Source organism: Halyomorpha halys, unplaced genomic scaffold (genome assembly GCF_000696795.3).
Source record: "Halyomorpha halys isolate HHAL.00 unplaced genomic scaffold, Hhal_1.1 Scaffold397.1, whole genome shotgun sequence".
In the NCBI taxonomy this organism is placed as follows: Eukaryota; Metazoa; Arthropoda; class Insecta; order Hemiptera; family Pentatomidae; genus Halyomorpha; species Halyomorpha halys.
The window spans coordinates 1,299,629-1,314,209 of record NW_027115275.1 but is presented as its reverse complement, the minus strand read 5'-3'; the positions used below and the strand labels follow the sequence as shown (position 1 = coordinate 1,314,209).

At 30.4% G+C, this 14,581-nt stretch overlaps 1 long non-coding RNA gene across 1 annotated transcript in view; it reads left to right on the top strand.

The window, feature by feature from the left end:
* The window catches only part of LOC106682225 (uncharacterized), a 46,573-nt gene extending 34,873 nt beyond the window's left edge, over window positions 1-11,700 (top strand). The window contains exons 2-4 of the long non-coding RNA XR_010844802.1: window positions 11,085-11,153; window positions 11,230-11,319; window positions 11,477-11,700. This is a non-coding gene — a long non-coding RNA (uncharacterized lncRNA). The remainder of the gene's footprint in view (window positions 1-11,084; window positions 11,154-11,229; window positions 11,320-11,476) is intronic.
* The last annotated feature ends 2,881 nt before the right edge of the window (window positions 11,701-14,581 follow it).

The following is a 14,581-nucleotide window of genomic DNA, read 5'->3' as shown; positions in this document are numbered from 1 at the left end:
ATATACATACGTGTGTGTATGTTTATTTAAATTAATATACTTTACCTTCCCTTTATTTTCGTTATTTATTATGAATTAGAACACAACAGTTTTTCACAGATTGAGCATATTGATTTCAACTGGCTTCAATAACTGTTTGATTAAAATTTAAGGCACACAATGCTTAGATCATCAACCCAGTGCTTTGTTTGTTTATCGATGTTCGAAAAACCTGTTTGAGAAAAACCTTTATAAATGAATACTTTAAAAATAAATAAAACAAATATAAACTACATTTTGTTAAAAATGTAATAGGTACCATTGGGAATTCAATTCCTCTTTTATTTTAGATGTGTCTTCATTTACTATGACATATATCCGGCGTCAATCCTAATCTATTTAACCATGAAATATATAATTGCCATTTATTGACAATGTGGCCAACTGTGAAATGTGAATGAGTGAGTTTATGGCCTATATTCAACTATCACTTGATCGTTGGTTTTATTTAGGGTAATTGTAATAAGAAAATGGAAGGCAACTGCGTGGAGTTCAACTGAATTAATCTGTATAATTATGTAGTTTCATTTTTTGTGTTGAACTGAGTTGGGTTAAATTGGACACATGCGCTGACGTAACTACGGAAAAAGAATCTACAACGACTGCGCAAAGCAAATAAGTTCTTTATGTCAATATATGATTGTTTTTTGTTTTTCTGAATTAAGCCCGTCTCAAAACCCATATCTAATGACAAAGGTACAGTATTTGTCATTTTAAGACTTTTATTTTTTTTATATTGGTGATCTCAGAGCGTACCTCCTCCTATTGATACATTTAGTAATTGATCATTGACCATATCAAAATTTTATGGCAGATTTTCAATTAAAATAATCATTAATTGAGGTACTGGATAAATCTATAATAATAAGTAATTAATTAAATAATATAAATTAAATAGCACATATATAATTGAAATTGTACCATTTACGTAATAATTGAAGACATGAGTGGAGGAACTTTATGATATTTTAGGAAATACAGAGACTTATTTTTAGAAGAATATATTATACATTCTTTCTACTACAAGGCGCCTTGTTTAATTGTTCTAACCAATAAATTGCGCTACCATACAAAGCTTAAATATTGAATTTTCCAGTACAAAATTACAATTTTTTTGTAATTCATATCTTTGTCATATGTTTTAGCGTTCATTCATATATTCAATTGTCTTAGGAAGAAGAATTTATAATTAATTATGCGTGTGTACATGTGTACTGTTAACAACATACCCGAAAACGTGGAACAATTATTTATAGTTGTCTTATGTAAATGTTTCCAGAGAATATTGGAATTTTACCGTATGCCCGTATTTTAATAAAACTGGACAAGACAATAAGACAAAGTTAATGTAAGTTATTTAATTTATTTTTAGGTCAAAAGTAATTATACTTGTAAATGATTATTTTTTATACAAATAAACGGTAAATTTACCCAAAATAATGAACACCAGAAACTAAAAATAGATGCGAGTATCTATCTTCGAGATAACCATTTTCTCACTAATGTATTGATCACTAGATCAATGAAAATGCTTATGGAGCTGAAATAATTAATGATAATGATAATTCATATTATGAATAAGGGCAATAGGTTATTTTAAAAAAAAAATCTAAAACCTAGATAAAATAATTTTTTTTTTTCGAAAAATTCTAGAATTATAGATCTCCTTGAATATTATAGGTTCTCATTTGAAATCCAATTGATTCTCCAAAAAACTAAATAATCTAGCAACCATGGACCAAGCTAGGAAATTTTGGAACCCGTTTTATCATTAACTTCTTGATACATAAAAGAATAGATACCACTACTTACTATCTTGTTGATCAATGTATCGCAAAAATGAAAATACCTATGTTGCTCAAATTATTACAATACAAATACAATAATACAAATACAATACAAAGCCTGTAACGTGTCTATTTCTAAGTTATATCAATTTAAGGTTTATTGTTAAAGTTTAAATAATTTGAATGAAGGTATGCAAAGTTTGGGATATAAATAAATAATAGCTTAAAGATAGATATATAGATATATATTCCGCGGAGAGTGAGGGGAGGAAGAGGGAAAGGATGCATAATAGCGTTTATTGGAATTTTCTACTCGTTACAAAAGAATAAACGTACTTGATTGATTTAATTTTGGGAACTACAGAGTTTGTATCGTGGTAACCATAGATACCATCCCTGCTTACTAATTATATCAATAATAAATGTTATTTTGATAAACAGAGCGTCACATCAATGAATCATTTTTAACGTTTCACGTGTTTTGGGACAATTCCCTTTGGACGTAAATTTTCAACTATCCCAAAAATGGTACATTTACGCCTCATTATTCCAGCTATTCTACATTTTTCTTGAAATTGCTTCATTAATTTTTGGGTTTTGTTTCATTCCGCTGACAGAAAATAGATATTCGATGGTTTTTTAATTAGTAGATGTTATTAATAGATCATTAACAGACTTTAGGCAAGTATTCACTGTTGTCTATTTTTTTTTTGTGTATTTTTCTATTTTTGAAAGGCAGGTATCGATCTCTGAGCTGTTCAAGAAAATTAATCACGTCGTTATAAGGCACGGTGATTTTTCGATTTATCGCAATCGCTTCACTCGTAACAGTTTGTTATTCATTGCTTGTTTAGAGATATCACCAATCTTGTGGGACCCTAATTCGTTAACCATTATGCGAATTATCAATTGTTTAGCATTGTTCATTAACTTCTCATTATCAATTTCTACTTATTTTCTTATTTATTTACTTCTCATTATTTTTCCTAAATAATTAATAACCCGTATGTACAAAGTTGTATCGTTTCGATTTTTTTTTGTCATTTATATGCTACATACTAATTTAAATGATGATATACTAATATTTATGCACTATAAAAGGGTGTAACTGCTGAGGTGTCAGTGGAATATAAAGTACGTTTCAAATTCAATGGAATATAATTCTTCCAAATTTTACGCAATAACACGCAAGTGTTATCAGATTTTTCTTTATTGGGTGGGTAAAGTATAATGGTATAATATTTTCTGCATTGATTGGCATCATTTTTGTTTCATCTATTGTGTATTATTTCAACGAGTTTCTAAAGAAAATTATATTTCGAATTTATTTATTCGTTTTCAGAATAATAAAAGGCCTAGTTAAAATAAGTTCCTACTTCCTAGCTATGCCAACAACGCTGTCGCTGTTTAAAAAAAAATGTTGTACAAAAATGCTCCTAGAAAAAAACAAAGTGCTCTTTGTAAAAAAAAAAAAAATAGTCAATAGTGTGGTCAGCACATTTCTCGTTTGTTGTAAGAGAAAAAAAAAAATTTTAGTTAATTAATTTCCACGGCACAAAGTATTATTTGTAATTAAATTATTACACTAACTTTTACGAAAAAAAAAATTATTATAATTGAGCTACAAAATTTAAAGAAATCTTAAGAGAATAATTAAACTAAATAGAAAAAAATTCTCAAAAATGACATACGACTGTTACTGCGCCGCAAAAGGGTTGAAGGGTAGATTATGCATCATTGCATATAAATCTGAGAGAAGTAGATAACCTGATAATGTGGTGACAGATTTACACATTCGATTTTGTAAATTTATTCAATCTCATTTTAGTGCCTCCCTCAATGTGAAATTGAGACACACAGGTGTACACCCGTTCAATTACCAATCACACCTTTCTCATGCTGGCCAGAGTACGTTGAAAGAACCACTGGCACGGTCAAAGTTACAACACCATAACATCATAAAAATCCAGAACAAGATGTGAGGAGAAGACGGCGGCACTCTTCAGTCCACCAGAAACATTAGCTGCGCATGAGACGGCGACCGTCAACCACCACCACAGGATCGTGAGCAACCCCTTTATTTGCCCCTTCAGAGACTACTTTCTTACATTTAGGTCTTCATCATGGATAAAAAAAAAAAATATTCAAAGATGGTTCAGTAAATGTAAGAATAAAAGTGGAGGAATACAATTTATCAAAAAAAAAATGAGTCTAAATAAAATAATTATGAGGATAAAGATAAATACAAAAAATATTAACCAAAATAATGAAGAGTAGTGTACTGATACATCAGAATATATATTGTTTAATTTAATATATCTTTTAAATATCCACGACAATACGTTTATATTAGTTGATTTAGTACCCAAATTGCTATCACTTTCTGTACCTATCTCTCATTATGATAACATTCACTATTGCCTCAATGTTATTAATTTACTAGATATTCATTAATTACTATGTCAGTTATTATGTTACTTTGGTTAAATTAAATTAACTCTTCATCATGTAAGTGAATAATACCTACATTTATCTTTATTCTCCATATTATTTTATTTAGGGTACAGATAATTTGTATACATTCAGCTTTATATTATTCTTTTATTCTTACATTGACTCTACTTTCTTTGTATCTTTTTAATGTTAGCTCTGATGGAGACCTATATTCTGGTACGAAACGTCAGCAATAAATAAATAGTTGAGAACAATTTTTTATTTCTTTTTGACCACAGCCTTGGCCATCTCTTTCACCTAATACTGTCATTGTTTGAAGAATCATAGATTACAACAGAATTGAAAACAATTATTGCAGTAATAATCTAGACAACTACGAGTCTTAATGTTTGCACACTACTGACATAAATATTATTATAACCAACTGGGATTATTAAGCATAAATATTATTTCAATAAATTCAATATAACATAATTAATTCAAAGAATCGATGGTGAGGTCATGCCAATCCATACAGATAGGTTCACCCCAGACTTCAAGAACTAGAGATATGATGGCAGGTCTAATGTTGCATGATATTTTCTATTTTTCGCGTTTTCTAGGACTGTTTCCCTTGAATAGCAACTCTGTACTGTCCAAAAAATGGCTTGTCTACGCCACATTATTTCAGCTATCCAACATCACAGTTGGATGTTTTTCATTGATTACAACAATTCATTTTTCTACGGGGATGGAGAAAAGGTATGAGAAGGTTTTTCATTCAATTGATGCTTTTGATAGAGTATTCGCATATTTCAGGCAGTTATTCATTGTTGTTTATTTTGTTCGAAGGCGGAATTCGATCTTTCTGCTCTTTAATAAAATTAATGAGGTCATATCCAACCACGGAAATTTCTTGAACTATCGTTTTTGCTTCACTCGTAACTGTCTGTTATTTATTGCTTGTTTGGAACTATCACCAATCATATTGATTGGTTCTCATTCCATCACATTAATTATTAATGCTTTAGTATTGTTCATTAACTTCTCATCAACAGCATCCATCGTCGGACAGGTTTGGAATTTGATGCAGGTACTAACTAAACTTCTTCATGACAATAGCTATGAGTGCGACGAATGCTCCATAGACGAATTAGAACATTTGTCCACTATTGGAGAATCCATTGACGAAATATACGGTCCATTACTATTGATGGTGATCGTATCTAGCTTACCCCGATTGATTATGGACTTGTATATAGTTCTGATGCAGTTTTTTTCTGATTGGTTTGTTATGAATTTAATCATACTACTATCTGCATTATTGGGCTTTTTTCTTGTGTATATAATTGCACATTCTTACAGCGAATTTCTAAACCAGGTAATAATTAAGATTTATTTATTGATTTAAATATTTTTAAAAATATAATTATTCCAAGCATATAAGTTTAAATAATTGTAAAAACGTCACCTTATATGTTTAAGCAGACCGAAATCTATCTTCTTTTATGAAACAGAAATGTCATTGGCCTCTTTTGTAATGAAACAATCACTTAGAGTGCATTTCGCCAGCTGGAGGGAAAAGGCATGATCCGTTTCCATAACTTATAAAGCAAAATAATATAAAAACATATTTAATATCAATAATAACTATAGATTACTGAGATAGGCGTCAAAAAATAAACTCCCACTTCAAAGTATAGTTATTTTATAATGTATAATAATTTAGTTCGATAACTTTTGTTTTGATCTTGATATTTTTTTAATTTTAAAATTTTTTTTAAAACCATTTTAGAGATAGTTTCGTTCTTTGGAGTCTGTATCGCACACCAATTTCCCAAGTTTATCATTTTTTGTTTCTTCATTTCTTTTACGATAGGAATCAATCGAAAATGCCTAGATAAACAATTACAATATTAAAACTAAAATAATGATTTAAAAATAATTGTCTAAATAACTAGACTCACTATAAATAAAAATATTGTTAATTAAAAGCAATAAAGTAAATTTTCGTAATACATTGTCAATAGCCATCATATCATATTATACATACATAACAAAATTAAAAATTCATCTTAATATAAACCCAACAAATCTAGAACTAAATTTGTAAATGTGTGCCCTCTGGCATCTAGTGGCATATCACCTAGAGAGTCTATTAGGTAAACACGGATCTGGTACCTACTTGAAACCTTGATATTTTATACAATTTTTTCAAGGTTTCTTTTCTGGACCTGTGTATTAAGAGATCATAAAACTAACTTACCTTCAATTATTGATTTTAGTTGGTAAAGTAGAAATTTTTTCGGGTATTATCAAAGCTTACTAATAATTATAAACATATTTTCACTTTCACTTACCTTTATATAAAATATAAGGTAAGGGGAAGTATTACGAGCAAATAAATTACCGAATTCGAGTTTTTGATGGAGAAACACGTTGTGCCTTTTTTGTAAGATATTCTTAAAAAAAAAAAAAAAAAAATCCTCATAAAAATAGTCTGACAGGGCTTTAATGCGATTTTTTTTTTTTAATTTCCCTGTAAAATACCTTTATTTTTCTTTATTTGAAATAACTATAATAATAATTATGAAGGCCTAAGAACCCGAAGGTTAGACGCCAATACCATTAATCTCTCTCTCTGCATACATCCTTCCAGTGATGCCCCTCCAAACCCAAGTCAGTTAAATCAGTTTTAACGCAATCGTTTCGGTGTACTAAAAAGTAAAATGTAAAATGTAGTAAGTAAATGGTTAGTTATTTGAACTAAGAAACCATCTTTTATTTTGCTAATTATGAAAAACAGATAAATATAAACTATGAAAGGATTTGATATTTAATTTAAGGACGCATCAGAAAAACTATTTGAACCAGGTTGAAAACACACTTATGATAAGTAATAGTAGCAACATAGACGTATTACATACCGTTGAAAAGCCTTTTAATTTATATATAGCAAATGAAGTAGTAGAATGTAAAGCAAGACGATGAAAAACGCATAAATAAAAGCTCCGTTCTAAGATCAGTTCGGCGATGTGGGCGCAGGCGCAGTACGTTTCATACCAGTCTGATAATTATTTTCGTCACCACGGTTATTAAATAGTTACTTTTTTTTTTCATTTAACCTATATGGAAGTATTTCATTTTATAGTATGACTGACTCCATAAACCCTTCTTATTATTTTAAATATTGATTCATTACCAATTTAGCATTAAATTAATAATTAAGAGCAGAATGTAAAGTAATTAGTAAATCGTATTATTTTTCTATTTCTTTCCTACATTTGAAAAAGAAAAGTGTTAACAATTTTCAAACAGAAATAATTTTGGAAGATTATTGATTGACCGTGTGTAGAGATGAATGGAATATGGTCCGAGTGCGGTCAAAAAAATTCAAATAGTAAATAATTATACTATTTTTATTGAGCCAACGTTTCATAATACCTCTTAAAGTGCCCTCATAATATTTCTTTTCACTTTGTTCTGCATTTCAGAAGCCCACTTTCTTGTAATATCTTTTATTCTTATTTCTCTAAATTCTCATCATTTATTCAATTATTTTTATATTTACTATCCTTCCTGTTTCATTTATATTCATGTATCTTATCTTTTAATTTATATTCATGTGTTACCTTCTTAAGTGTAGTTACATTAATTACTTTATTATTAATTTTCTATTATAATTTACACTTCCCTGTATCCCCACTCATTTTGTATATTGTCTTTCTTAATCACCTACACATATTGTATCCCATTATTTTATACTTTATTTCTCCTTTGTTTTTCTATCTGAGTTTTTTTTTAAATTTAATTTAATTTATTTATTTATTTTTATTTTATAATTTTGTAAATATCTCTTCTCCCCCTCTATTATGTATATTACCATTTATTGTTTACCTTATTTAAATAATTTTTTTTTTTACAATGTTTACTTTAAAATTATTTTGTTATTGTGGCGTGCTAAACTGCCATCCCCACTCCTCCCAATACAAACGGCTCAGTCTGACTTTGACTCCCGTCAAAACAGGTATGAATTCTGTCTCATCATTTGATTTTATTCTTTTCTTTTTTCATGTCTTAGTATGTACTTTCTTTAATATTTCTTCTCTTATCTATCTGTTACTATTACTCTTTTCATTTACTGTTTACAACCACTAACTTTTCTTATTATATTTTACTTTTCATTGTATACCCCTGTTATTTTCCACTTATGTATTTTTTTTTTGTTTTTTTTACTTTGTCAAGTGTTTGCATCTTTTTTAGCCCTGACGAAGCCCTGTAACGTGGGGCGAAACGTTGGCTCAATAAAAATAGTATAATCATTTACTATTTGAGTTTTTTTGACCATACCCGGACCATAATCCATTCGGAAATAATTTTAAAAGTACATTTCGGAAAACTATTGAAATTGGAGTTGAATTATAAATTGAAATGAAATTGAAAATTTTATTCAAAATATTATAGGTACTTGAGGAAATTTAATGAATTTAGAATGACTGATACATCTGATTTCAGTTTTGATTAGTTTCAATCTATTGAAATATTAATTATTAGAATGCCGGTTTTTTGAATACATGGCCAGCCGTGAGCGGCATTTTGGTCATGGGTGTTAACTAAAGAGCAGTTAATTGGTTAGGGATGTCCTATCCCCAATTATGGCAAAGTCCATGGCCTCAATGAGCCAGTTACTAGCAAAATTGTATTTTGGGTAATTGTAATAGGAAAATGGTAGGCTGTGAGTGGCTACTGGAGTTCAGCTGGATATATGCTGCATAATTTATGCATTTTCATTTTGTAAGTTGGACTGTGGGTTGAATTACAGGAGTAGCGCAGTAAATCAGTTGGATTTGGCATATCACTATAAATTCGTGTGTATATATATATATAACTTATGTGAAGTCTGGTGATGAGAATAAAAAAAAAAAATGAAAAAAGGGACACTGAAAAGACTCACTAGCTAGCTGAAATAACACTACTTTATTGCTCCTTCTAATTCCACTTATATACATTTTGCCTGTTTGTTTACGAGGGGAGTTAGGATTACGGCTGATATTGTGCCTGGGCATCCCGTAACTTATATGTTAATATTAATTTGGCACTACAACTCGATGTCGAGTTCTGCCCTCCTGCACCAGCCTCCACCAATCATTGCGATCTGTATGGCCGCCATCCAGTTCTTCATCCCCATCATGGTCCTGGCATCACCACTTACACCGTTACTCCATCGAAGGCGAGGTCTTCCTCTACGTCTTGTTCCATAAAGTACCTTTATCACAACTTTCCATGGTAGTCCATTCTCAGCCATCCGAGCAACATGCCCGGCCCACCTCAATCTACTAAGCCTCACAAATTGGACAACGTCTGGTTCGTTAAATAAATCTATGAGCTTTTAGTTTGTTCGACGCCTCCATATCTGGTCAGCCCTTACAGCTCCAAATATTTTACGGAGAATCTTCCTCTCCTAGACCATTAAGTTGTGCTCACCAGCCCTGAAAATAGTTCACGTTTCGAGCTGGTCCACGAGCCATACAGAAGAATTGCCTGAATAATTGTTTTATAAAGATAAATCTTGGTGTCCTTAGACAAGGCACGGCTTCTAAAATAGCGACTAAGGCTATAATAACAGCAGTTGGCGCATAGGACTCTTCGTTTAATTTCGGAGTCCACAACATCGTCTTGGGTTATGAGCGATCCAAGATACACTAACTAGGGGACTAACTAAACAAAATTTAAAAAAACTAAAGATGGATATTAACTACTACTGAGAAAGAAAAAAGAAAACCAAGTCAAACTCAAAGAATTAAAACTTAATTATGAAAATAGTTTTTTTATTCTGGTACTAAGTATTTTTAAAACAATTGTAAGGTTAAAGAATATATTGGCCAAAAACAATGGGCCTAAACTTAATTACAACTTATATTATAATTGTATATAAATAATTTATGGTACAGAAGAAAAAAAATAAAATAAAATAAAAAATAGGTGGTTACAATATTTACAAATGATAAATGCTTATGTTCAATATTTACATTATTTCTAAAATTATAATATTGGTTCAGTTTGAAGAAGCAAAAAGTTGTTGAATCGATGGATTTTAAGCGAGAGAATGGTTGATAAATTAAGTATGGTAAGGTGGATGGAGTTCCAGTGAAAGGCAGCTCAGGTAAAAAAAGATTCGTCAAACGCAGCAGTTCGGTGAGGTGGAGGTTAGATGTCAGATGAACGGGATGGTAGTACGGGATTGGAATGAGACTTTGATATGCAGTTATTGTAGGATATCGTAGGGACGCTGAGTACTAATTACTTTGAATGGAAAGAAAGCTAGGAAATACAGGCATTGGAAGAACCACTTTTACTCGGTGTAACACTGGGATATATGTGTATCTCTGGTGATCCCGAAAACAAATCGTACTGAGCAATTCATAAGACGTATACGTTTAGCCTCCAATTCATCCGGAGCCCACCGTATACCAGGCAATCATTGTTAAAGTGGTGGAAAATATGAAAAAAAACTTTGAGTTCAAGTGTTTTAAGTGGAAAGAAATAAGGGATTCTACGGCATTGCCTGAGGTTTGCTTTGGTTCGATAGGAAATTTGAGAGATTTGTGGTTTCCAGAATAGAGTCTGACTTGCCACTTAAGCAAGGCTAAGGTTACAGAAATTGAATACATGCTCAAGATATTAACCTAAACAATGTATCTAAAGTACGTACATATCTAAATTAACTAAACAACGTGTACATGATTGTTAGTTTAAGTTTTTAAATAGATAAAAACAAATATGTGGTAAACCACAATTTTACACTAATTCCGTTTGTGATTTCAGATTGACGAGTTCAATAATAAGCTTCTTTGGAAAATGCTGAACGACAAAACAGGCCGTTATATTGAAAATGTAAGCTAAAATTATAACATATTATAAAAATATAATATATTTTAATGATATTTAATAACTAAAAAAAAATGTTTAGGAAAAATTTAACTTTCATTTCACCGCTTACAAAGCAATAAAGTTCACTGCATGTGGATTTTTCAACATGGACTACTCTCTCATTTCCTCTGTAAGTATTCTTTCCTGGTACAGCTTAAGAATCGTATTAAAGTAATGTTATTTGTGAATCCGCCTTTAAATACTAAACCTTTTTTTATTAAATAAATTCTTATTCTATTATCTATGAATAATATTAACTTATTTATTAATAATTATTTATTTTTCAGATGATTTCGGTATGCACAACGTATTTGGTGATAGTGTTACAATATGGGAAAAGTTCTAACAGCTGAAAGCTGTATGTATTGTAATATTTATTTATGTTTATGTGTTATTAACATTACAGTATCACAACTCAATAACAATACATCAACTATGATAACAGTTCAACAAAACTGTCTCAAATAGATTTAGTTATTATGATCATGGAAATAAATGTTTTTATTTAACATATAAAGTCAAATATGTAGAAATTCTATAGAAAAATATATTGAAATATTTTAAATAAACAAGATATACTATAAAATTATCTGTAAACAATTTTAATTAAATGATGTGAGGTGTTAGAAGCGACAATGATACGAATAAAATTGTATTCATTGTAAAAGTTTTTTTTTATCCACTCATGCCAGAACCAAATATATGCTTAGTATTGACAAAAATTAGCAATAAGTAACTAATAACATAGGTCGACAACCAAAAAGGTTAAGCTTACCTGATGTTTTTTTGCAGAGCTGAAACCAAAAATAAACTTCGTTTTATTTCATTATGTACAGTTTTTTGTTTTGCAAAATTATGATATCGAATGTCAATTTCGTAGCACAAATATAGTGAAGTTCGTTCTAGTAAATTTAAGTTTTGAAATTTTTATTGTGTTTTATGTTGTAATATGTGTTTAAATTTCATTGAATTTGGTTTTATAGCAATCTGAAGATGGGGGATAATCCCGAAATGTCGTTGTTGTATATCAAATAAACTATGCGTAAATATACTTTGACCAAATTCAGGTGTTATGTTTACCGCTGGAAAGATATATTTTCCCTCTTTATCAAATTTTATTTTATATATCTGCTTTCCAAACCGAATCTATGAGCATCTGGAATTCATGCGGAAAGACTACAACTGATTCGTCTGCGATTATTGTTAAGGAAGACAGGGTCAGGTATCAGTCACCTCAAATTATAAATGTAAACTTGCCATAAGACTTGAAAAAAACATCTATATGATCTATAAAACGAAAAAATAGGTAATATAAAATACTGAAATTCAGACGAGGGAATAGCTCAGTGAGCAAGAAACTGGACTATTACCTCCAGAATCCGCATTTGATTTCAGCTGTAGGTAACTTACTTATTTCATTATATCAAGCATAGATCGGGAGATCCTCCTAGCACAATGCTGACTGCATATTCTATCTATAGCATTGTTCAGGAAACAGATCTTCCTTACCAAACACTGAAAGCGCTATAATTACAAATGAAACGATTCCTAGTCCACAAAAGTCACTTCGATACCGCTTGTCCAAATTACTAATGACAAGGAATCTTCTAGTCTATGAAATATGCATCAGAAAGAAGAAAACAAGGGCTGGCAACTTTTCCATAATGCATTGGAGTTTTCGGAATATTTACAGGCGATAAAAATCAGACAAACTCGGAGTCCTTCGGGGCTACGCCCCGAACCCACAGGCAGCCCTTGACTAGAGCCCACTTTATGAATAAACCATCAGGTCTGTAAGAGATGTCTCTCTCCTTATGCAGATTATTCCACTAGTAATGTGGTTTTCCCGGATTACTACGCAGTCTGGAATTATATAAAGCTGTTCTGGTGGTGTAGGCCGACGGTATCTGTCGGAATCCTCGTGAAAGTTAAAAAAAAACTCTGAGTACAAATAATTTAATAATTCTTCCTAATAATACTGTTCATTATTAATGGATAATCAGCCAATTCGCAAACAATGCCTCACATTGTACAGTGCAGAGGAAAATACTCAAACATATCCTACATCGTAGGGAACACTATTACAGTATTTTAAACTCCGGAAACAAATTTCATGATTCGGCATTACTTTAAAGAGGATAAATAGTCACCATAGTGTTGAGTAATGCATCTTGTATTTCATATTTTGTAATAAGATCTTCTAGTTTATATAGAAAGTAATTAATTTTTTTTTATAGTACTTTTTTATATTCATTTAAAATATAATCAAATCAAAATAATCTGAAGTTCAAGGGACCGCAGAAAATTGCATAATACAGAGGTTAAAAATTATTAGAGCTGGAGTTATCTAGAGAGAGAAAGGAAAAAAATAGAGTTTAATTAAAAAAATCAACATAATATTTTTATATGACTCAATTTATTGTGTAGTTGGCTCCATTATTTTTTTAGGCAGGTTTTTAGGTATAGGAGTTATTAGCAAACACACCTATCATTAGAAACTATTGAATTCTCACAATATTTATATTTAATATAAATCTTAATACTTTAAAATTATATATATAGTTGGGAGTTTATAATGGAAGCATTGGTTATCATGTTCCGGCTAAGTCAACAACATATGGAACATTAAAGTCCTGATGGATGAATTGATTTATGACCATCTAGGGAACATTTTGGATCTTACGAGCGATTTTGGAATGTTAGAATTGAATTCGAGGGGAATTCGATGGTTTAGTGGAGCTCCAAAGTTGACCCACACCAAGATATGCCTTATTATAGTTATAAATATGGGTCTTTTGTAATAAGATGGAAGTTTAGACCGTTTGTCTAGTAAGTGTAGTAACAGTAGTGGTTGGTATCGACTATCAGTTTCCTGTTTTTTCAGTCTTGTGTAAGAATTCCAAGTCAGTTGATTGTCCAGACGTTAGTCCTAGGTAATGGAACTGTTCGACAAGAATTACTCTACTCCAAAACACTGGTATAACGTAGTGAGAAACAATACTAGCGGAAACTAAATAAAAGTTAGTAAAGTTTTTTAGCATTTTATTTTTTTTTTTTAGCAACTTATGTCTCTAAGATAAGGTAAAAACGGGGGAGCTCTGTATGTCCCACCCCTAACACTAGTCGACAGTACGATCTTTGTAATGATATAAAAAATAATAAAGACAAAATAAACTAAAAACTATACACTTTTTTAAAAATTGATTCCACTATCAAAGGGAGTGTAACACAATGCTGCTACAATTTTTTTTATATTGTATGTTGATTTCATTTTTGCTTTTTATAGCATATTAGTTTAAATATATTCTTGGTAATGTGATTGTTTTGGTTCAAGAACTTTAACTGCAATATTATTTTAAATTTAGTAAAACAATTACTGTAAATAAGTACAA